Consider the following 22,500-nt stretch of genomic DNA (forward strand, 5'->3'; position numbering starts at 1 on the left):
GCTTTTACTGAAAAAAAAATCTAACCATATGACATCACTGATAACGAATTTGAACTAGTGATTTATAATGCATATATTTTTCGTGTTCCATGAAGCAGTTGAGACGTACCAAGATAGAAAATAGATTACAGTAGTTCGATTTTAATTTGGAACATCTGAGACTTTCAGCTTCTCATACTGTCAAGTTAATAAATGGTGTTGTATTGGAAAATGCTCCATTGTAAGTCAAATATTTGCATTTGCAATTCCTGGCTGTGGATTATAAATTGTTTACATTAAGAACACACATTAACTTTAAGGTTTTGAAACTGTCTTTATTACATTAATATCGGCGGATAAGCCCAAAGCCCCACTAGTGGCCTTTAAGTTGATTATCGTGATAAATGGTCATGCCATAACCAGAGTTAGTGCCACATTAACTATATTGCAGGGGGCAATAATCCATATTTACTGTATTTGATCCTTATCAGACCATAGTGGTCACAGTTGTGGTATGTTTGCAACTGCCTTTGATTCATGTCTGCATGGCAAAATATTGTATTTCAGAATAAAAAGTAATCCTGAATTCTGTTGATTTTGATTTATATAATTTTGTCTTTCCAATAGCTGAAAAGTCTTGCCGAACACTAGGTGTAGTGTGCTCACATGACATTCAACTTGATAAGGTAACCTTCCAATTTATTTGATGTCATTAGTACCCAAATGTATCCAAGTCCTGGTCAGTTATTATTATAATATAATAATGATGATATCCCCCCGCCCCCCACACACACACATTTACATTTATAGATGTAGGCATGCTCCTGTTTACGGAAGGAGCAATTTAGACCTTTACAGCATGCATACATGCATAATGTACTTTTGGACTGCAGGAAGAAACTGAAACACATGGACAGAAAAGGCCTCAACCAGAAATCAGATTTATAAACTTGCTATTAGGAGGCAGGGCTAACCACTGGACAACAGCGGTTGTGGTAACACCAGGGGCGAGGGGCTACAGACCTGTCACAAATCAGTGTGGCCCAAGTTAAGCCCACCAGCGTTGTATTTGATACAATATGAGCAGTAATAAATGATCATTGTTCAAAACTCGGACTAGTGAATACCCAAGTTAAATCTCCCTTATTTTTCTATAAGAAGCACAGACTTGGAGATGAGCTGCACAAAGAGGACATAGTTATTTACACCAGGATAAAATGAAATGTGAAGTGCTGCAATCTCAGTTGACTGACCAGATGGAGAGTTCTTGCCGGGAGTGACTCATTCCACTCAACTGCCACTTGTCCTCTCCTTTTCCTCAACACTCTACCTACTGCCACTGGTGCCATTCCTGCTGCTGCTTCTCCTTACACATTCTGACTTGCTATATTTATGATTGTGCTCACTGAAGTGGTAAAAGTCATCATCTGGGCCAGTAGATCTGGAAATAGAGTTCTGGTTGAGGTCAGCCAGAGAAGTCTTGAGAGCTCGGCCGGCCAAGAGTGCAGGGGCAAGGAGTTCCAAGCTGACTGAGACAAAGGTCTTGGCTGCCTTTTTTCTTGAACAGTACATTGACCCAAGTCTCTTTGGACCTTGTAACACAACAGTGATGTGTGATGTTCTCAAAAGACTTTCTGAAAATGTTAGTTTTATTGATTGAGAAAGTTGTAGACATCAATCAATAAGCCTATTTTGATTTGCCCAAACTTGTCCATTCAGTAATAATCAGAAGGCTTGAAATGAAAAAGACATATTGTTAGTGATATGATTTTTTGGTTATTGTGCTGATGGTCTTTCATACCTATAGACTGCATTTCTAGCTTCACAATTTTCAGAGATTAAAAAAAGAAATAGCCAAACTGAGACACTTCAAATTTCATCAACTGTCAGTTTTGACACAACTGGCCATTTTCCACCCACGCTACCTGTGTCTCTCCCTGAAGTTATGATATACGCTGTCATGCAAATTTGTCACGTCATCTGGTGTTCTGTAAACAGTTTTTACGAATGCTGTTCAGTTCACTCTGCATAATAAGATTGGGAGTGCAAAATTTCTTTGCGACAAGAAAAACTGTTTCCAAATGTTCACAGCTGTTTACAAACTTGTAGGAACCCTGACGAAAAACCAACATTTGCTACATGTGCAAACACTTCCAGCTGAGTGAGATACGGAAAGGTGCAGATTGTAATGCACATCGAGCCCTCACACTTGCATTCAATATTTGCCAACTTATTTGGGGAGGCTATCCTCTTTTATTTTGTAGAAAATCCATTAGGACTAATTCAAAAAGGAAATATAAAAACCTGACTGCTCATTTGGGACTACGTATATGCTTGTTGACATTCAAGGACCATTATGGCTGTACAACATAACTTTACCTTACAGGAGTAAAGAGAGTCAGGATAAAGGGCTGTGATGATACATGCTGCATGACAAGACTTTTCAAGATTATGCACTGGAGTCAAGAATCTCATTCTCAAAGCATATTCCCAGGAGTTAATTGTCTGAGTATCTCCACTCTTGATTATATGTTTGTGGGTATGGAAGATCGTTCTGAAAGATAGTCTCAGTGGCAGATGGCAACTCATTCACTACCGGCAAATGAGAGCAAAAGCCTTCCAGCCATCCGATGTAAACAGTCAGCCTGTGAACAGTAAAAAAATTAAGCAATTTCTCAAGAAACCAATGACAGCAGCAGCATTGATTGTGCAAATGAAGACAACATCAGGCATCCTCTTATCTTACTCAAGTTATTCCCTGCCAGACTTTTGATTGTGTAGTGGCATTTTTACTGGAGAGAAAAAAAATCGATTCACTCCAAAGAGAATGGAATAAGTGTAAACATTTATAATTAATTTGTCTTTGGCTTCATTTGATATTTCTTTTCAGCTAATTAAACTTTCATTGTTTTATTTACCTTGTGTGACAGAAATGATATACATCCACTAAATTATTTAAAAATCCCAATTCCAATGACGATGGGATGTGTAAAAATGTTTTTATTTATTAAGCACATTTCGCATACAAGGCACAACATTTAAAGGTGAAAGAATTGAAGACTTGAGAAAAAACTGAAAAGAAATAGACATTTAAAAGCAAACTAAAGCAAGTACAGTGGAGCCTCGGTTTTCAAACAAAGTCTGTTCCAGAAGGATGTTCGAGAAGTGAACCGTTCCAATTCCGAGTCATGTTTTCCCATTACAAATTATAAAAAAAAAATCCGTTCCAACAAAAAACAAAAAAACAAAAACAAAAACACCTTTTTAATTATTTTTTTTCATTTGCGCATTTCTGTCCGATCGCGCAACTGCAGCGCACCGCGGAACCCGCAACCGTAGCGCGTCACCTACCGCTCAACTGCACCGCGCTGGTCGCATTATTGTGATCGCTAAAATTTAGAAAATATTTTAAAAGTCCTAATGGACTTTCCAAAATTGAAGTGGACCTCAGTGCGCAGGGAGCTTAATTTGGTCCGATCACGCAAGCGCAGCGCGCCTGCCTGGCGCTCACTGTCGCATTGCTTTAGGAGCGTCTTTGTGTTTTAGGATGACTTTACTGCTTCCCACTTGCTTCCTTTGGAGGCATGATTAGAGTTGATGCAATCCTCAGAGTAACGAGAATGTTACTAACGAATGGAGTCAGTTGGCACGAACGGAGTCAATTGGCATGCGGATCCTCTTGGCTCATCTTGCGAGGTTCGACAACCGATTTTCGTCCGACATCCGAAGCAAAAAAATCTCGAAATCTTTGTTCAAATACCGAATTGTTCGAGAACCGGGACGTTCAAAAACCGAGGCTCCACTGTACTTAAAAAACAAAAAGAATGTACAGTGCATGTACAGAACATGCTTTGGAATTATAGAAATGTTTTTTTGCCAGCTTTTATTTTGATGCAGCATATCAGCTAAATGCTGGTGCATCACTTTTTCTTTGAAATCTGGGCTCTACAAATTGACCCAAGTCTGCTGACTTTTCTGTTGCAACTATTAAATAATGAATGCATGCATGATTTCAAATGATCAAAAGCAATTTTACACAGATTTCCCCAATTTTACTCCCTATTTGTTCTTTATTTTATATCGTTTATCTTTTTCTTTTACCCCACTCTTCCCTTTTCCTGCAGCCTATCATATTATCCGAACAGCCAACACTTTGATCTGACAGCCATTTTTTTTTTTTTTTTTAATCCTCACTCCCCTCGGTTTCTGACTCAGCTTGTCTCCCCTCGAGGGATGTGGGCATACATGCAGGTCCTCAGTCTCCTTCGCATCCCTGGTTCCCTGTATGGAAACAGATGGCTAGGGATTCTTAATACGGTGATCCCTCACCACTTTGCGCTTCACCTTTCACGGGGAGAATGTCGTTTAAATACACGCTCATGGCGCGGGCGTGCCTCTGTGTAATGTGTGTCACTGCGGAAAAACGCGGAAAGCACGGCAGCTAACATGTCACAAACGAGGTAGGACGCCCATGTGTGACATGGACTGTTTATTTAGGGAATGCGAAAAAGAGGATAGATTAAAAGAGGATAGATTAAAAGAAATACATGGATTAATTTCTCAAATATGGATCAAAAATACAATTTATACATTTTCCTGCTTGATGATTAACCAATAAACGTAGTGTCCTGCCCCAATGTTAAAGGAAATAATTGCACTGATGTCATGTTAGTGGAATGCATGGGAGAGGAAAAAATAATTCTGCTCCAAACATACCTCCTAATGAGTAGCTAAAATATACCATTTTATTTAGGTCACAAGATAGTAAAGTTTGAACTATGAAATTTATTGCAATTAGTGAGTGGGTGAGTTTTGGGCCACTATTCTTAGTATGCACACAGCAGGGCAAGCTTAAGATATTTTTGTCCTATGCTAATGTCCCAGTAATTGTTCAAGCCACACACCGCCACAGTAATTCAAGTGTCCATATTAATGTGCCCTTACAGTAACAATTTCTATTTTCATCGTGTCAGCAACTCTTGGCAGAAATAATATGCTTTTAAAAGAAAGGGTTGTCTCACACTCAGTTCAATACACTAAAACATATTTTTGTGTTGCCAAAAGTACTAGGAACACTTCCAGTTGTGATGACTGAACAGAAACACCTTCAACGGAATCTGAGCTGACAGTAAAATAGTTTGAAAGCAACACATATTTAACAAGCACAGTACTTGACTACAAACCTCAAATTGTACCCCACTGAAGAATAAACAATGCTTAAAATAACTGCCACTAATAAAGTGTCTCAGTAGTGTCACTAATGAGCAGTGCAATCAATTAAATATCAATGACCAAAGCAAAATAATTTTCCTAAGAAAGTTGTGAGGAAAAATAGCAGGTTGCTGAGAGCATGAATGAGGGCCTTTTGACATTCAACACTTTAATAAAAATTGCTTGAGCAGTTCATACAAACAAAGCAAACATGATGTCTTTATCTCCTTCCTCAACTGATAATTGTTCTACTGTATTGTTTTTAAATTATTTAAATGTACGATACAGTGGCTAACATCTATCTATAGTTTCTGGACTGTTAAAAAATATTTGTTGCACAGTTACTAAAGGTCTCATTTCACTTTCCATTATTTCCTGTGGCTATTAAGTCAATACAACTTGGAAGTCCACCAGCTTTATGGACCAGATTGCGCTTCACTCTTGAAAAACACATTTGATCAGTGCGGCTTTGAAACCAATATTCTCGTTTGCTTTTCCACTTTTAAGCATACATTAAAGTCAACCAAGGTGCCTTAAATGTCCAGCCATTGCTGTCCTAAAGCAAGATCCTTATTCAGCTGCCAATGCCTCACAAAGATAGCATGGACTCTAAGGGCTCTATATTCATAGACAGTGCAGCTGTGCTTGTGCGTTAAAGTTGGCGTATCCTGATCTTCCTGCTGACGCAAGCCTTGATGCATTTGTTTGCTCTGGGAATAAGAAAAAAATAATATAGAATTCTTCACTGGGTTTGTAAGGAAAGCTGTTTTGATCAGTAAAACAACTCAAATGACTCTGTTCATAGTTTATACAGTTAAAGTTAAAATATTCCTTGAAATATTGTACACCAATAGAAGTGATAAACACATGCTAGAAATATGGATGATAGGCAGATACAGAAGATCTACTTTATTATTCTCTTAATCTCTATTGTAAATATTTTGTGATACAATAATAATAAAACCACTATTTATTTGTTGGTTGAAATGAGTCGCCTTCCGCTATTGGAAGTTACATCACTGTTCAAGTGAGCACTCCTGAAATTTCCCATTACTTTATCTGTTGAATGACACACATTATTTAGCAAATTACTGCTAATCATGGAATGTGGACAACTATTTAGATCAGGGACATGTCACTATGCAAGGTGATGAGCACAGAAAGCCTAAAATGTGTGCATGCATTTTGTATGAATGCAAGACTGTGGTTGTCCAAAAATTTTTTTCAAATGAGTTGTGAACAAACCACAGAAAGCAAGCTAATTAATGAGCTGAGGTGTATTGTTGCCCAGACAAGAGCCAGCCAATCCCGCTCGCAGCTTTCATTTGCTATGCAATGTAACCTGACTGCTGGCAAGAACTTCATATTTTTTTTTGCTTATTCGTTTTTACAGGAACATCTTTGGCCAAATTGGCTGAAATTTAATTGGCTCTAAAATTTAGACATTGATGCATGTTTAGCCATTCAGATAAATCCCTTGTTTCTTAAGTTTCATGTAATTAATGACAATAAGCATTTTAATTATTACAATAATTTTGGTGTAACTAGACTCACAAGACTGTTATTCATGTTTGATCACACGTTTCCATTTCCACAATGAAATGTAATTTATAATGGGCATGGTACAAGCTGACATTTTGTCTTCCTTCGCGAATAAAATGACCTGTACGCAAAGCATGCATTGGCATCTAATGAATAATCATATTTTCATTGTTTGGTTACATTGTGTTAATAGTAAAGACAGGAAAAAAAACAAAGTATATCTAAGTATAATATATATATATATATATATATATATATATATATATATATATATATATATATATATATATATATATATATATATATATATAAGTATATCTTTATAAGTATATATAGTATATATTTTAAATTGTTGAAAAAACATCATCAAAAAGCAATGGTGTTATTTCAGTATGTGTTTGTAAAAAAGAATACAATATTAGTGATCTATTGATATGTGATATGTTAAAATAAAGCTGAGCTTTGGGCTGCTTACACTTTGATTCAAAAGAACCTTGGGCGTTAGAAGCAACCTCCATCTTAAGGGGCCACCTTGTCGTTTCAGATATAATAAACTTAATCACAGCAGGTGATAATTTTTCCAAACTATTTGAAGAAAAAAAGGTTCCTAATTTCTGTCTCATGACTAGTGCCTGCAGAAATTGTATTAACTTTATTTTGCGCATGATAGTCTTATGAGTCCTTTGGCGTTCCTTGCATAAAGATGTGCTTTATAATTGGCTCCATATTTCTAGCCTGCCACTCGAAGACATAGATGAGGGGGATTTGCTGAGTCCCTTAGTAGAACCTACTACCATACAGTGTAATTCTTTTAGATTAGCAGACATTGTTCACCTCACTACCTCTGGGAAAACCGACAATGCACCTGCTGGTGTTTTGCATGGCAAGCACACCATGCACAGACCAAGGAAATAATTTAACCACAAGAAGTGATGGTCTAAGCAAAGCCACTGGTGCCAGATGGCAATAAGGGGATGAAAAGCAGGTAGTAAAAGCCTGAGGTCATGATTAAGTGGAATGCTGGATATAGCAGAGAGAGGCAAATAAATGTCGTATAGTGATCAACAAATGCTGGGAAGCAAAAGGTACACTACTTTCTCCTCCTTAGGGATTTCAGGATAGTGAGCAAACATATGTACTTTCCAATTGAAACGTACTTTCTAATTCAAGAATTAAACCACAATTTAGACAAAACTAGAGACACTAGCAGACGCCCTACCACAACACCATTCAAGGACACATTTCGTAACCGTGCAAAACACTCCTATTCACTCCATTGAAAATAAGGTTCTGTTTCAAATACCCGACAAGTGCCATTAGCATTTTACTTCAGGTAGTGTAGTCTCCAGTGAAGTCAATCACAAGCTCTGTGTATATCTTGGTACTCATCACGACGTCTGCGCCCTTGATTTCTTGTCAATTTAATTTGCTTGTGTCAAGTATGACAACTTCTATTTTTATTTTTCATTTCTTTTGTTTTGCTACTAGTAATAGCAGTCAAGTCAAGTCTGGTAATAGTAGCAGTAATGTGCAACAAGAGGAAATAAAACTGCCCTTCCTTTACGCATTAAGTCAACGGAGCTATGGTATATTTTAATCAGAAGATAACATTTTAATTATTATTATTATATATGATTGTATTCAGCCATTCTCTGTTCCGCTTATCTTCACTATAAGGTCACCGGCGTCCTGGAGCCTATCCCTGCTGTCTTGGGGCAAGAGGAATAGTACACCATGAGTTGATCACCGTGATTGTGTTACAATTATTTCTTTTTAAGTATTATTTTTTTATCGTTTATGTACAGCACTTTCTTACACCTGTATTGAGAAACCCATTATTAAGTCCTTAAATCCATCATACCTGTTCTTATCCATGCAGCTCGCTGAGTTGAATATGAAGACAAAACGAGATATGCAGTATGTTACATTTGTTTGCGACAAGAAAAAAACATTTGCAACCTTTTGCAGCTATTTGCAACCTTTTAGGAACCAATATTATCTAGGTGTGCAAATGCTCACAGCTCAGTGAGATACAAGTTTTAGGTTTTACAGTGATTTCACTCAGGGAGTGATCATTTGTTTTTGTCAGGTTTTGGGCTTATTTTAGTTTTCCTGTTTGTAACTTCCTTGTTTCCGTGTCAAGTCACTGCCTTCACACCGGCTTATCGGCCTTGCACTTTGTCAAACTCTATCCGGGCACTCGTGCCTTGTCCAGTTTGCTCTGTTCTTCTGAGTCTTTGTGTATTTAGTTGCGTGTTTTTGTACCGTGTCTGTAGCATCTTGTATATCGTGTTATACGTGCTGGTGAGTCTGTCCACCTGACTCTTCATTTACTTTTTTTTGCTTTTTCATCATCTTTTTATTAGAATTTTTGATCATGTTCAAAACATTTTTTTTTTGATACGTCATTTTTGATCCAGTTCTGTCTTTGGCATGACTTGTCAACTTTCCTTCACTTCAGTCCACTTGCAGTATCTCTCACGCTCCATCACAACAGGCCCTTTTTAGTGAGATGTCTTATACATGTTCGTTAGTGCCCCCACCCCCTCCACAAACAGCAATTATCACATATTCACCGTGTGATGCAACTATCATTATCATCAGCAAATTTGGGCTTCATCATATATTCACAAACCACGACTTCTATCCCATATTGCTTATAGAGCAAGCAGAGAAAAACTTTCATTTTATTGAAATCCATTTTTGTATCTTTCAAAATGATCATACATCATAGTAATTAAAATTGCTCATATTTTGATGACGATGCTCATTTGTTTTGAAAGGAAGAGGTATAATATTTCAACCGATGGCATATTTTTCCTCCCCGTTAAGGTGCATGTTGATTAAGCCATCTATCGTACATCGAGGTAATTATTTGCATTGGAGAGCAGCATTACTCTTTTTTTCATTTTGGATAAGACGTTAGAAAAGGAGTGAAGAATGGTGTGAGTCTCCTCCCACACTTCACCCATTCCTGCCCACATTAGGCCCCTGGGGAGGTGATCCAATGCGCCTGTATGTCAAAGATAAAGGCCTGCTCACCACATCCCCAGAGCTGGATGAACTTGGCACTGAACACACCACCAGTCTGCTCATGTAACCGAGCACGCCACTGACACTGAGGATGTTGAAGAATTGGGGGATTACAGTGTAAAAAGTGAGATGTTCAGTGATAAGCAGCCATGGCATCAAAAATTGCACCAAACAGTGGAATTTTCCTTTTAGCAAAACATTCCAAAATATCACATTCTTCACTCTGACTGGAAAGAGTCCATCAGCCAATCAAAGAAAAACTCTTATAGTATCTCAGGATAAAAAATATGAAAATATCTGAGTTTGAATTTGTCCTTTCCATTGTGGATATAGTGCCCCAATTGATATTTATTCTTCTACATTCCAATGCCAAATTATCTTTCTACTTACGCTCAAATCAATATCTCATTATTTGAAGGCGGTATTAGAAAACAATATTTGACAATATATTGATTAAAAAGTGACCAGGGAGTAGGTGCATAACTCATGAAATTTAGTTTCTAATTATTATTTATGTATTCTGATTATTTTTAGCGTGAGATAAATATATTTCAATATAAATAGTATCATAGTTTAATTAATCTAGTTTACAAATGTGTCTCAACACAAGATGAATAAAAATACAATTCATCACTAATGACATAAAAGCACAATTTTAGTATGATATATGATTATTTGCCAGATAGCTAAATTAATCTAATATAAATAAATCTAAAACGTCTAGAAATGAAGCACAGTAGATTTGGTGCCTTACTTTATTGTGGAAGCAATAAATCATTGAAGTCATTAGGGTCTGTGTTTGTTGCTGGTGTTTTCTTTTTTTTTCTTTCTTTTTTTTACATTTGCATGGTAAATAAGAATGTTAAAATGTTACTTAAAATATTGTTTGTCCAGTGAAGAGTACAGTATATTTAACTGGAGCAAAAGGGAGTGTAGGGCTGAACAAACAAATTGGCCGTTGACAGTGAATTGAGACAGATTTTTATTTTTTTTTTTCTCAACGCCAGCTACTATTTTTGAAGCAACATGATGATAATATTTTAATGATAGATCACACTATAAAATGTATCAATAAATGTGAATTTAAGACAAAGTAAACATCTCTAAATGTTCACATAAGGTGCTTTCTAAAGATGATGTTTCCATCAAAATCTTCCCGGAACTCATTTGGAAGTCATTATTCAAGTCGCTGTGATTGCTCTCACAAAAAAAAAAAAAAAAAAAAGTCATTTTCTTTCAAAGCAGCTGCCAGTCACTTAAGATCTTCTCTCTCTCTCTCTCTCTCTCTCTCTCTCTCTCTCTCTCTCTCTCTCTCTCTCTCTCTCTCTCTCTCTCTCTCTCTCTCACTCACTCACTCACTCACTCACTCACTCACTCACTCACTCACTCACTCACTCACTCACTCACTCACTCACTCACATTCTGTCACTCACTCTGTCACCCCACCCGCTTCTTTTAGTCTCACCCATGTTCCACTCCCCTTGTCGTCCCACTCTCCTCAAGATGCAGTTAATTAAAATGGAAAAGGATTTGCAGTCAGTAATTGAAGACTTTTACCGGAAGTTAATTAAAAAGCCTGATGAATCATACAAAGAGCATGTTGTGTTCTTAGTGATTTGTTTTAAAACCATCCTGTTATATTGACATACAGCCATAAACAAAATAACAAAAACCCGTGACCCATTATTTCCTGAGAACAAGACAAAATATCATAAATAATTAAAAGAACAATATTGCATCATCCAACTGCTAGTATTCGGCACCCATCCCAACCAAAAGGGAACACAACACAGTAAGCAATTACCACATTAGAGGATCAACGGAATGATTTTGTTCTCACCCATCTTTATTAGAAGATGGCAAGATATGTTTGACAAAAAGATTTCATGCGTAAAGATTTTCCCGACCAATCAATTGGGTGTAGTATGCCCAGTAGGTCAATAATATGGAAAAAAAAAAACTGTTCACCCTTGATGTTCCTACAATTTAATCGGAATTACCGAGGTAGATTCAGTTGATTGAACATGCTATGGAAAGGCACACAGTAGACAGTACCTCACAGCAAAATGTGAGCATGACTGCAAAAATGTTGTCCACAGGTCTGAGGGAGGCTACAGTGCCCTCCAGAAAGAAGAAAGAAATACGTTTGGAAGCACCAGAACTCTTTCAAGTGGTGGTCACACGTTTAAACTAAGCGATCGTGGGAGCAGGAAGAAGGTGGCCTAGAACTTGATGGTTATTCAGAGGTCCAACATTTCTCCGTTGAACAAGGAGAGCATCTGCAGGAAGGCCAACTATCCCTACAGCAGTATAACAATCAGGCCTCTATAGTTAAAGTTTCAATAAAAGTCATCAATGAAAGGCACATGGCAGCATCCCTGGATTTGGCCCAAAGGTCTCACAAACCACAAGAGACCACATTTTCTGCTCTAATGAGTGAAAGATGCAATTCTATGGCTTGGATGCAAGACGAGTTGAGATGGCATTGCATATTTCCTGGCTAATACTGTCCCTACAGTGAAGCATGGTGGTGGACTGGTGGCAGTATTATGGGATATTTTTCAGTGACAGAAATTGGGATGCCACTCAGGATTGAAGGGAAAGAGGCAGGAATATATAAATAGATATCCTGGATCAAAACCTGCTCCAGAAGGACCTTGACCGTACTGGTGCAATGGTAAATCTTTGCGCTGGCAAACGCAAAAGCAGTTTTGAATGCGATTAACCATCTCTGGTGAGATCTGAAAATTGCCTCAAGGAAAAAAGAAAAAGAAACGATTGGCAAAACTGATTTTTTTTCTGTGTGGAAAATACGGAAGAGGATTAGGGCCGGTGAAGGAAAAAAAAGGGGGGTGACAGGATTCTGACTTTATTCTCAGAATTCTTACTTTGAAGTGAGAATTCCCACTTTAATGTCAGAATTAAAGTGGGAATAGTGACTTTATTCCCAGAATTCCGACTTCAAAGTGGGAATTCTCACTTCAAAGTGAAAATTCTAAAGTCAGAAAGTGGGAATTCTCACTTTAAAGTCAAAATTCTCAGAAAAAAAGTCAGAATCCTGTCAACCGCCTTTTTTTTCTTCACTAGCCCTAATCCTCTTCCGTAGATTTTATCACTGACCAATTGTGTCAATATATTACAAATATTCACAGTTTTCAGTTTTATAAGTATGCTAATTGGAAGGTGTTGTGTGAAGGTGTTATACATAAGAGTAATTGTCTGCTTTATGGATATACCGACTTGGAAAGATTTCTGGAAATCTATTTCGGTACAACGTCCTGCGGCACAAAATCAATATGCTGTACTTGTTTCAAGTATTGTGTCATATAATCTGCTGTGCAAAAACATCCCTACACTTTGATTGCTTGCAGTGAATATCTTCCAAACAGGTCAAATTAAACATCAGTATATGTAATAGTGTAAAATCCTCACTCCTTGACAAGCCAGAGCACAACATTCAAGTACATAAAAATCAATAGAATATCTTGTGAAAGCCCCTTTGAGAGCAGCAATGTCGTAAACAATGGCTATTATGGGAGCGATATGAAGGCATGGGTTGGTTAAAAGCTCCAATGAGCAGACAAGGGGCAAAAAAGGTATGATGAATGCAAGATTAATCATGAATTTTTCGAGGTTCAGGACAAGTTGTGATTCTCCTTTTGACCCCATGATGAGTTAGATTCGGGGGAAATGGGCAAATGGAGGAGAAGATTGTAGGATTGTGTGTTAGGAGGCAGTCATTTGCGGATGGACATCAAGGAAAGAGGGATGTGGGTACTGCAGATGGAAGCAATGAGCAAAAGCTACTTGGAATTCATAAGATATTGACGGAGCAGAGAGCTTTGGACATGCTAGCCCCCCCCCCCCCCCCATATCCCACATAATAAACTGTAAGTATTCAATAGAAATAAAAACTGTCCAGCAACATCTGGTTGATACAACCTTCCAAGTTTATTCATTTTTCAAGCTCCTTTCAATTGATAGTTATAGAATGTTAAGGTCACAATATGAATCTGTTGTGCCTCACTCTAAACCATCTTGTTTATTAAAATCATCATGACATTTTTCAAACCACAAAAAGGGGATATCAATATTTTGCAGCTAAAAAAAAAAACAATTCCCTAGAGACAAAAGAAGAAGCCAGAAAGGCAAGTGTCTCAGTGCAGAAAAAATCAGTAAAGTGAAGGGATTCGTTGAAATAATCTTGGCACATGGCAGCCGCTTGCATTATGAACATCCAGTGATTCCCAACTCTTGGAGTTTGACAGCAACGTGCCATGGAGCGACGGCTGATAACAGCGGTGGGGCGGCTTTGAGCGAACAACAAAACTCAGCAGTGTTAGCTCTGCATGTGAATCCCGACATCAGTGGGATCTGCCTATCAGAGGATAGATGGAGATGATGGCACAGTTTGATGCACACGGATATAGTTTGCCTTCTCGATCAGCACTAAAATTCAATCATATATTCTAAAATATTCACTGTCCGCTCCTCTTGAGTAAATAATTGATAACGCATGATGGCGTGTTTCGTGTCAGCATGTCTATCTTATTGCCAGCAGGTTCTGGGTTTGAATCGAGGCTTGAACATTTCTTCGTGGAGTTTGCCTCTTGTCCCTCTGCTTATGTGGGTTTCCTCTAAGAAGTCTGGTTTCATCTTTCCTTGTGACGAACATCTGACAAGTCTTTCGTGTATCTTCGAATGCTAAGTGTTACACTGCAAACATGACTGGCGCTTCCACATATCTGGCATGTAGTTTAACCCATTAGAAGTGGTTTTCATCTGGGAAATTTAAATTGAATTAGTTCACTTCCTCCGGCGCGGTGGTGTTTGATGGCGGCACAGGTGAAGCAGGAAAAAGGACAGATGGAACTAAAGAAGATCTAAATTGTGTGGAGGTGCAATCATGAGGTGTCTTGTGGTGGAATGGGTGCTTGGCTGATTTGTTGCATGTGAACTTGCTATTTTCCGTGTCCCTGCCACCGTTGGCTCAGGAGAGAGAAGCTATGGGGCATAACTGGGGCCAGAAAGTGAAAGTCAGATGGAATGTGATTCACTTAATCCCACGTGTGTCAGCAGCTAACTCCATCAGATTTTTGAGAGGGATGTGGACATCCCGATGGATCACTGAACAGCATTGCAAACCCGACCCCGATCCTCACAGAGCCACCACCTGATAGGGACTCCGTTTTTTTCAATCTGCAACTATACAGCTTTCATTTGAAGCGAAAAGTCAGACTTTAAAAATGATGAATAAATAACAAACATTTCACAACGGGGGGGTGTCAAGAGTGCTTGATCCCTGATGCAATACAGCTGAGGTTTTATGCTGTCATATCAAAAGCAGTGCTCATGATTTATTAGAGGTATTCACAGTCAGATGTTTGCCCCCCTATGCTCCCATTTACATCCCCCCTTCCCTTCCCATCCCCATGATTCCCTATTATCAAAAGCAAAAATAACACATCGAGGATTTATTATCCTGTTGGTGAGCCAGGCTTCATTTGCACAACAGAGGCCTCAATCGTCATCCTGGCAATGATTTTGTTTTGATTTATGCATAGAGAGCGGTGTTAGGAGTACATATTCACCCCTCTGCTCTCTTTTGTCTACACTGATGCTGATCTGAAATGTGATGAAACATGGACGCTTATCAACGTCGCCACCGTTTCTAGGCAGGATGTGTTCATTCGTTAAGCAAGTTTCCGTTGAAAAACAAATGTTTTTCCCCCGAATACTGCACTTAACTGTTTGGCATAGCTGTATGCCAAACTAATCATCATGTTTGTGTGTATGCACATGCAACTGCACGGATTTAATTTGTTAAGAATGATTATTAACTAGGGCAACACAGTGACACACCGGTTAGCACATCTGCCTCACAGTTCAGATGATGCGGTTTCAATTCCACCTCCGGCCCTCCCTAAGTGGAGTTTGCATGTTCTCCCCATGCCTGCATGGGTTTTCTCTGGGCACGCCAGTCTCCTCCCACATCCCAATAATATGCATGGTAAGCTGATTGAGCACTCCAAATTGCCGGTAAGTGTGAGAGCAATTGGTTGTTCATCTATGTGTGCCCTGCGATTGGCTGACAACTGGTCCAGGGTGTCCCCTGCCTACTGCCCGATGACTGCTGGGATAGGCTCCAGGCCCCCGTGGGGATAAAGCCGCACAGAAAATGGATGGATGAATGGAGTAATTGATGGATGGATCCGATGGAGTGATGGAGTGATGGAGTGATGGATGGATGGAGTGATGGAGGGATGGCGTGATGGATGGATGGATGGAGTGATGGATGGATGGAGTGATGGATGGATGGATGGATGGATGGATGGATGGATGGATGGATGGATGGATGGATGGATGGATGGATGGATGGATGGATGGAGTGATGAATAGATGGGATATTTATATTTAATAGAGTGATGGATGGATGTCACTCATAACATAATTGTCATTTTTGTCTGAATGTACGCAAGCAAAAATGCTTCACAAAAATGCAAATACAAGGATGCACTATGTTATTGCAATGAACTGTGCAAATATGAGAGCCATGACTAGGAAACAAAAAACGAGCTTTTTTAAACCTCAAGTGTCCCTTCTCTACTTCCCTATTCTGCAAGTAAAACCAAACAATATCTTACCAAATCAATTATGTTATCAAATGTCCTCCAACGTAAATGAACTAACTTAAGTTTGAAAATTGCAAGCACTTAATATTTTCATCAGGTTACAAGAAGGGAAACAACAGCAGATTGAAAAGGTATTAGTTTACATAAAACCTTCTATTATTACATCACCGCGATAACATTTTATTCATATCTGCCCTATTATGAATAATAAGAGAGTCATAAAATAACCACTGCTGTGTTGCACAGATGTAGTGATGCCATGGAAGTGAAGCAACTCAAGATTTTGATATGTTGTAGTCCCTTGTTTGGTTAACTCAATTGATCCTTGCACAGTATGAATACAAGTATAATGAATTGTATCCAAAAAAAAAGTCTGTGGTACAGGCACACACTGGCAATGGCTCACATCATTCATGTCAGTGGCCAAGTTTGTGGTGAGTGCAGCTTTAATGGTGATTAGTGTGACAGTAGATTGAGCTTTCTACTAGTGTCTACTCTGTTGAGCTGCACAGCTTATAAATTCAACCCAATCTTTCATGGTTTTTGCAATTGTGCCATCATATTTTTGTAGTTTGTACATTCATCTGTGATTTAGAGTTTAAGACAGCAAATGAACTTAGTTCAATAACTGGTGTAGTGTAATTGACTGCACATGAGGAGCCTCTCCCACACGCAACAGATAAATGAGAGTATTAAATTGCACTGCCATAATAGGCCAAACCCTTAGGAGAGTGGAGGGAACTACAGCCACACCTCACAGTTCTATCTCTTTGCATTTACCTCTTCCTTCTTCACAGATGTCAGAAGAACTGAGAAGTATTAGGATGGTAAGAGACATCTAAGAATAAAGCATTATAACGTATTTGGAGTATTGAAGGTGGTCTCACAACGTAGCTAGGTTACAATTAAATTTAAATCTGTGTCATGTTTTTAATAATCCAAAAGTGTGTAAAATCCACATCGGGATGCTCACCTTGACACTCATGGCAAAACTAAATACAAACGAAAAATAATATAAAATAAAAATGACATGGATTCAGAACATAAGTAAGAGCCAGAAACATTATCACATGGTATACAGTATGTGCTTTTTTATTATCAGTGATGGAATTTGTGGGTATTATTTTTTTGAAAGATATTTTGTGGGCATTGTTTTTTGTCTGTGTCCACACTCTGTCCACTTGAATATATTTGCCTTTATAACGTAACAGTTGCTATTCTTTGGATTAAGTCTTTGGATGCAGTGACTGTGGAAATCATATTGTTGAAGTAAAAGTACTCACCAGTTTGACGGATAGCGAAGATTTCTTTGGCAGGTGTGGATGAACCTGTTATGCGATGTTTTGTATGTGTATATGAGTCTCACACCTCAACCCCTTTTTTTTCAGTAATTCTATCTTTTGTTTAAACCGCTTCCCAGAATGAAGCCTTTGTGCCAAGATGATTTGAATATGATGTATGAGAACATGGAAAGGGCAATCCGGTGCTATTTTCAAAGAACACATGTTTGATTTGCTTGTAGAAAATGAATCCTGCAACCTTTGCATACTGATTTTTATTAATTTTCTTTTTCTTTTCCTTTTTTTTTTTTTTACTCTAAAACCTATTCACTGTGAAATTGATTATTGAACGCAGAGACCACATTTATTTTTCAGTGGTACTTATGAGGACAAGAAAAGTGTTCAGCGCAACAGCGTATAAAAGCAGCAACCACAGAGATTAACCTGCTGCAGAGCTTTTAACTGGCTGCAATAAAGCTTGCAAACATAACACTATGATGATTCCTGAATATAATTAAATATGCAAGTTAAAAAGAGAGAGACCGAAAGAGAAGCACTGTGGGAGGAGGTAATGCCTGAAATTGGAGAGCGATAAATGTGATTAATGTGCTCTTTTGATGTAGCTTGAAAATACCGGCACAGTTGTAATAATGACATCCAACCTCTGAAATGAAAATGTTTGCAATTAACAAGCTTTACAAATAATACATCATCTTAGTTATTGAAATGTATTGGTTGGAAATCCATTTGTGTAACCAAATTGCATAAATAGGGTCTGTTAGAATACAGCACAGTACTAGTAGTACTTAGTAATGATTGGTTATAACTGTGCTGTAATTCTTAATCCTTGGGGTATTTTGAGAAAAGTAACTCGCGGCATCTCAAGGCATCTATGGACCATTTTAAGTCTCCCTCTGTCTCATTTAAGATATTAATTCTTGCCTTACAGAAATTTTGAAGATACTTTTTGTGTGCGTGTCCATTGAACACCCACACAAAAAAAGTGACCTAAAAGTATGACAACTGTAGGAGAAGCCCTGGAGCTAATTCTCTCATTATATGGGTCATCTTCTGTTTTCCCATGACAACCTCTGAGTTCTACTGTCCTGCCGTAGACTTAATTTATAAGGCAAAGAAAACCCCTCTCTCGCTTTGAGACAGAAGAGGTTAATCACTGTCACAGATGGAAACAAACTGTATTGTCGCCCACTATATGTCTAATGCAGTTTCTATGACAATAAATTCCGCGTTATTTTGTCTTTCACAAATTATGTCTTTTAGGCAAATAAATGATTTCCCTTTCTCAGCACTAAAAAGAAAATAAAGATACTTGAGCGCTGAGTGACATTTCAATTAGCCCCCTGTCCTCCAACACTAATAATCAGATTGTAAGCCATGTAAAGGACAGGGAAGGCCATTAAAATATCGTTAAAAACCTTCACGATTTACTGCGGGTTGTAGATTTTGCTTGTATTGTCTGACACCGCGAGTGCCGAACCCCCACCACCATCCACTTGCCCATCCCCAGATGAAGTACATGCTATCTTGCTGTAATTGCCGAGGAAAACTGATTTACCGGTGTTGGGAATACTTTATATGGCCTTTAATTTCTCCCTTCAATTGCAAGGCTCCTCATTCATTCTGTTTAGGGCCCTTCAGAGTGATATTACTGAAGACGAGATAACCATATTACGTAGGCTTTGACCATGCAATCAGACAAGCTGAGCTATCTTTACATTCATGTTGACACCAGAATAAAACATGACAGATACATTGTTCCTATTTTGTATTTTATAGCAGTGCTTTAGCATCATATCAAACATCATCAAACCGGATTTCATTCAAATTAAACATTAAAATTCAACAACACTCTTGATCGGTTGGATAGCCAACCTGTTAGTTGCAAAACAATGTTTTTGCAATTGAATTTTGATGAAAATAGAAGTGATGGGCTCTCGGGAAAAACTATAGCATTCATAAAGCCTTTAATAAAGATGTGCAAAAATTTCAATTAGATTTTGAATAGGTAAGAACTCAAATGTTAACATAAAACATTATGGTCTCTTACAAAGTGAAAGCCTAATGCAACAATGAATTCAGGCTCTTCAGGTAAGGTTGCATGTACTCTTGGTGCTGTAATTATACCATGTCAATGGAAAAGTACTGCAGTTTTCATCTCCATCAAGGATAATACTTTATAACATTTTTCTGATAATCTTTTTACACAGATGTTATATTTTCATCTCTGTTTGACGGTCGGATCGTGAGCATGTCACAAAAAAGGTGTAGCGATCCTTCTTGATAATTAAAATAATGATAAATAATAAATGAAAATATTGACAATTAAAATAATGATGTTGATACAGATAATTTTTTTTTTTTTTTTACAGTTTCATCCTTTTTAGCTGAATGTTCACATGACCCGATTACAGTAGCGGTAAGTGAAATTGTTTCCTCCCAAGTGTGATCCAATTTGCATAGGGACCATTGCAGAATGAAAATATTAAAAATTGGATATCTATTGATCAAAATAAAATTTAACTTACTTTCTTGGTCTCCACCAGGGAAACAAATCATATCAGAGACAGAGACAGTTGGAAAGTAGCATTACCTGATATAAAATGGAAACAACACACAGCACAACCCTGCATCAGTTGAAAAGAGTGGCAAAAAAGATACAGAACACTTGATGCTCCCACTCAATGCCACACACAGACCTCCATACAGCCTTTCAACCACACAATCACTTCACCTAACATCATGCTCATTCACATCACCATGTCAACATACCAAAAAAAACCAACATCCATTCAGTCACTCATAAACACAGGTTCAGTCCTGTATCCTAACACTCTATCACAAGTATTCATGGATTTGTACTAGACCTGTCTCCAGCCCTCAATCTTTCATGGTACACAAGAAATTCACCTGCTTGCATGTATGCATGTCTCGAATGTAACAATGAAACGTGTACAGATTTACTGAGGGAAGCATCTGATATCTGATTATATCTAAAGCAAGCTCACACATCTTACTGATTTTGAACTATTTGGATAATTATTTTGTCATGGCATTTTGTAGTGGAAAGAATCAATGCTTGTTTTATGTCCGCCTGTGAACCACTGTGAGAAAAGATAGCGCCTGCCTTATGCAAAGCCTGCTGACCTCTGTGTTGGGTTGCATACTGCTTACCATAAACACAGCCAACAAATTCATATATGTTCACATCAAACAAAAGATACCATATCGTGAATGTACTGCAGAAAAAATGACCTGTCTGGCCCTGTAAAAGGGTGGATTTTATTTGATGAAAACTATCAGCACCTGAATGGTTAAAACATTTTTGTGAAGGCTAAACCTCAGAATGTAATTTTATTTCTCATAAATACTAATAATTTAGATGTTAAGATATTTCTTCTTTGCCCTCTGCGTGGTCAGTGCTGGTAAATTACTGAGATGCTTTGACAGGTATGAGAATCGTGCCGGACATGTCGTGCGTTGGAGACAGTTCGAATTGTGCCGGACATGTAGTGCATAGCAAAATAATGACAATAAAATGAGAAGAGATCAGTGCTGATGGTCACACCAGTAATATTAATAAAAAGGATAAAGTTACAGCTAACATTAACATTATTCTAATAATTCCAACCCACATTTTGAGCTGAAGAATGTTTTTCATTTAATTTAAATGGACTTTTATTGTTTCCTTTTGATCACATTTTATGATTTGCCAAACGGTACCATGTCCAAAATTATACATATCTTTCATTTGTATATGAATGTCCAAGGTTCTCTTTTTTTTTTTTTCTCATTTAAATTGGAATGAATATTACAATGTGAATAATGCGAAAGAACAACCTTCCCTGTTGTACAAAAAAAACTTTTTAAGCATGAAAAAGACATGGAGCATACATTTAAATGTAAAGCACATTACTAACTGTTCTATAAAATATTGACATGTTTGTTGAGGTCCAACATTATCTTGGGCCAGGTTCTCTAATTGTTGAAGCAACAACACGAGTGGATATCAGACTCCAGATGGGAATTGTTGCTGAGGTCAAACACCATCATGGTTACTATGTGCTCCTTGACAACAGGAATCTTGGTGCAATTTTGAACAGGTCAGCCACACATTTCAGGGATTGCTTTGAACTGTATTGATTTTGAAGATGTTTCAGGCGCTGGGGTCAGATCACAATTATCAGCTTTCTGTGCTTTGCAATTTCCAACCAATTTAGCTCATTGAGGAATGCTTTGGGGTCATAAAAAAGTAAAATAGTCCTGGAAGCTGTAGTTTTCTACAGAAGCATTTTGAGTTAGACACTAGTCATAAATTATTGAGGAATTTCCATCGTTCAATTTATAACAACTAATCATAAGGTGACCTGCTGTATATGAAAACCAAAAAATATATATAAAATATATTTTTTTGTAAATGTCCCAATATAAATGTAATAGCAGTGAAAGAGCTATTTGAATAACATTTACAGCAGATATTCTCACTTGATTCCCAGGACTGCACTAGCAATATGCCATCATAATTTTCACTCTTTCTGTTTTTATTCCAAAAGGTGTTCTGGATGAAAATTATGTCATTACTCTTCAATATTTCTTTAAACACCTTTCTGTTCTGTTTGATCCCATTCTGTTAAGTTCGCCTCTGCCCTGCTGCTTCGCAGACTTGATTAGAACGAGAGTGTAAGAAATCAAGGCCAACCATGTTGCATCTGTGGGGAATCTTCTGCCCGACAAGGATGGACTGAATGTGCTTCCTTGAGAGACAACTGAATGATGTGCTAATATCAAAACACAAATTGAGGCTA

At 37.8% G+C, this 22,500-nt stretch overlaps 1 protein-coding gene across 1 annotated transcript in view; it reads left to right on the plus strand.

Annotated features, from left to right (window-relative positions):
* Positions 1–625: 625 nt before the first annotated feature.
* kirrel3b (kirre like nephrin family adhesion molecule 3b) overlaps positions 626–22,500 on the plus strand; it is a 167,295-nt gene continuing 145,420 nt past the window's right edge. The window contains exons 1-2 of the mRNA XM_085916572.1: positions 626–665; positions 20,068–20,114. The gene's annotated coding sequence lies outside the window, so the exon portion shown is untranslated. The remainder of the gene's footprint in view (positions 666–20,067; positions 20,115–22,500) is intronic.

This window comes from Syngnathus leptorhynchus, chromosome 7, assembly GCF_054491065.1.
Source record: "Syngnathus leptorhynchus isolate UIUO chromosome 7, UIUO_Slep, whole genome shotgun sequence".
NCBI lineage: Eukaryota > Metazoa > Chordata > Actinopteri > Syngnathiformes > Syngnathidae > Syngnathus > Syngnathus leptorhynchus.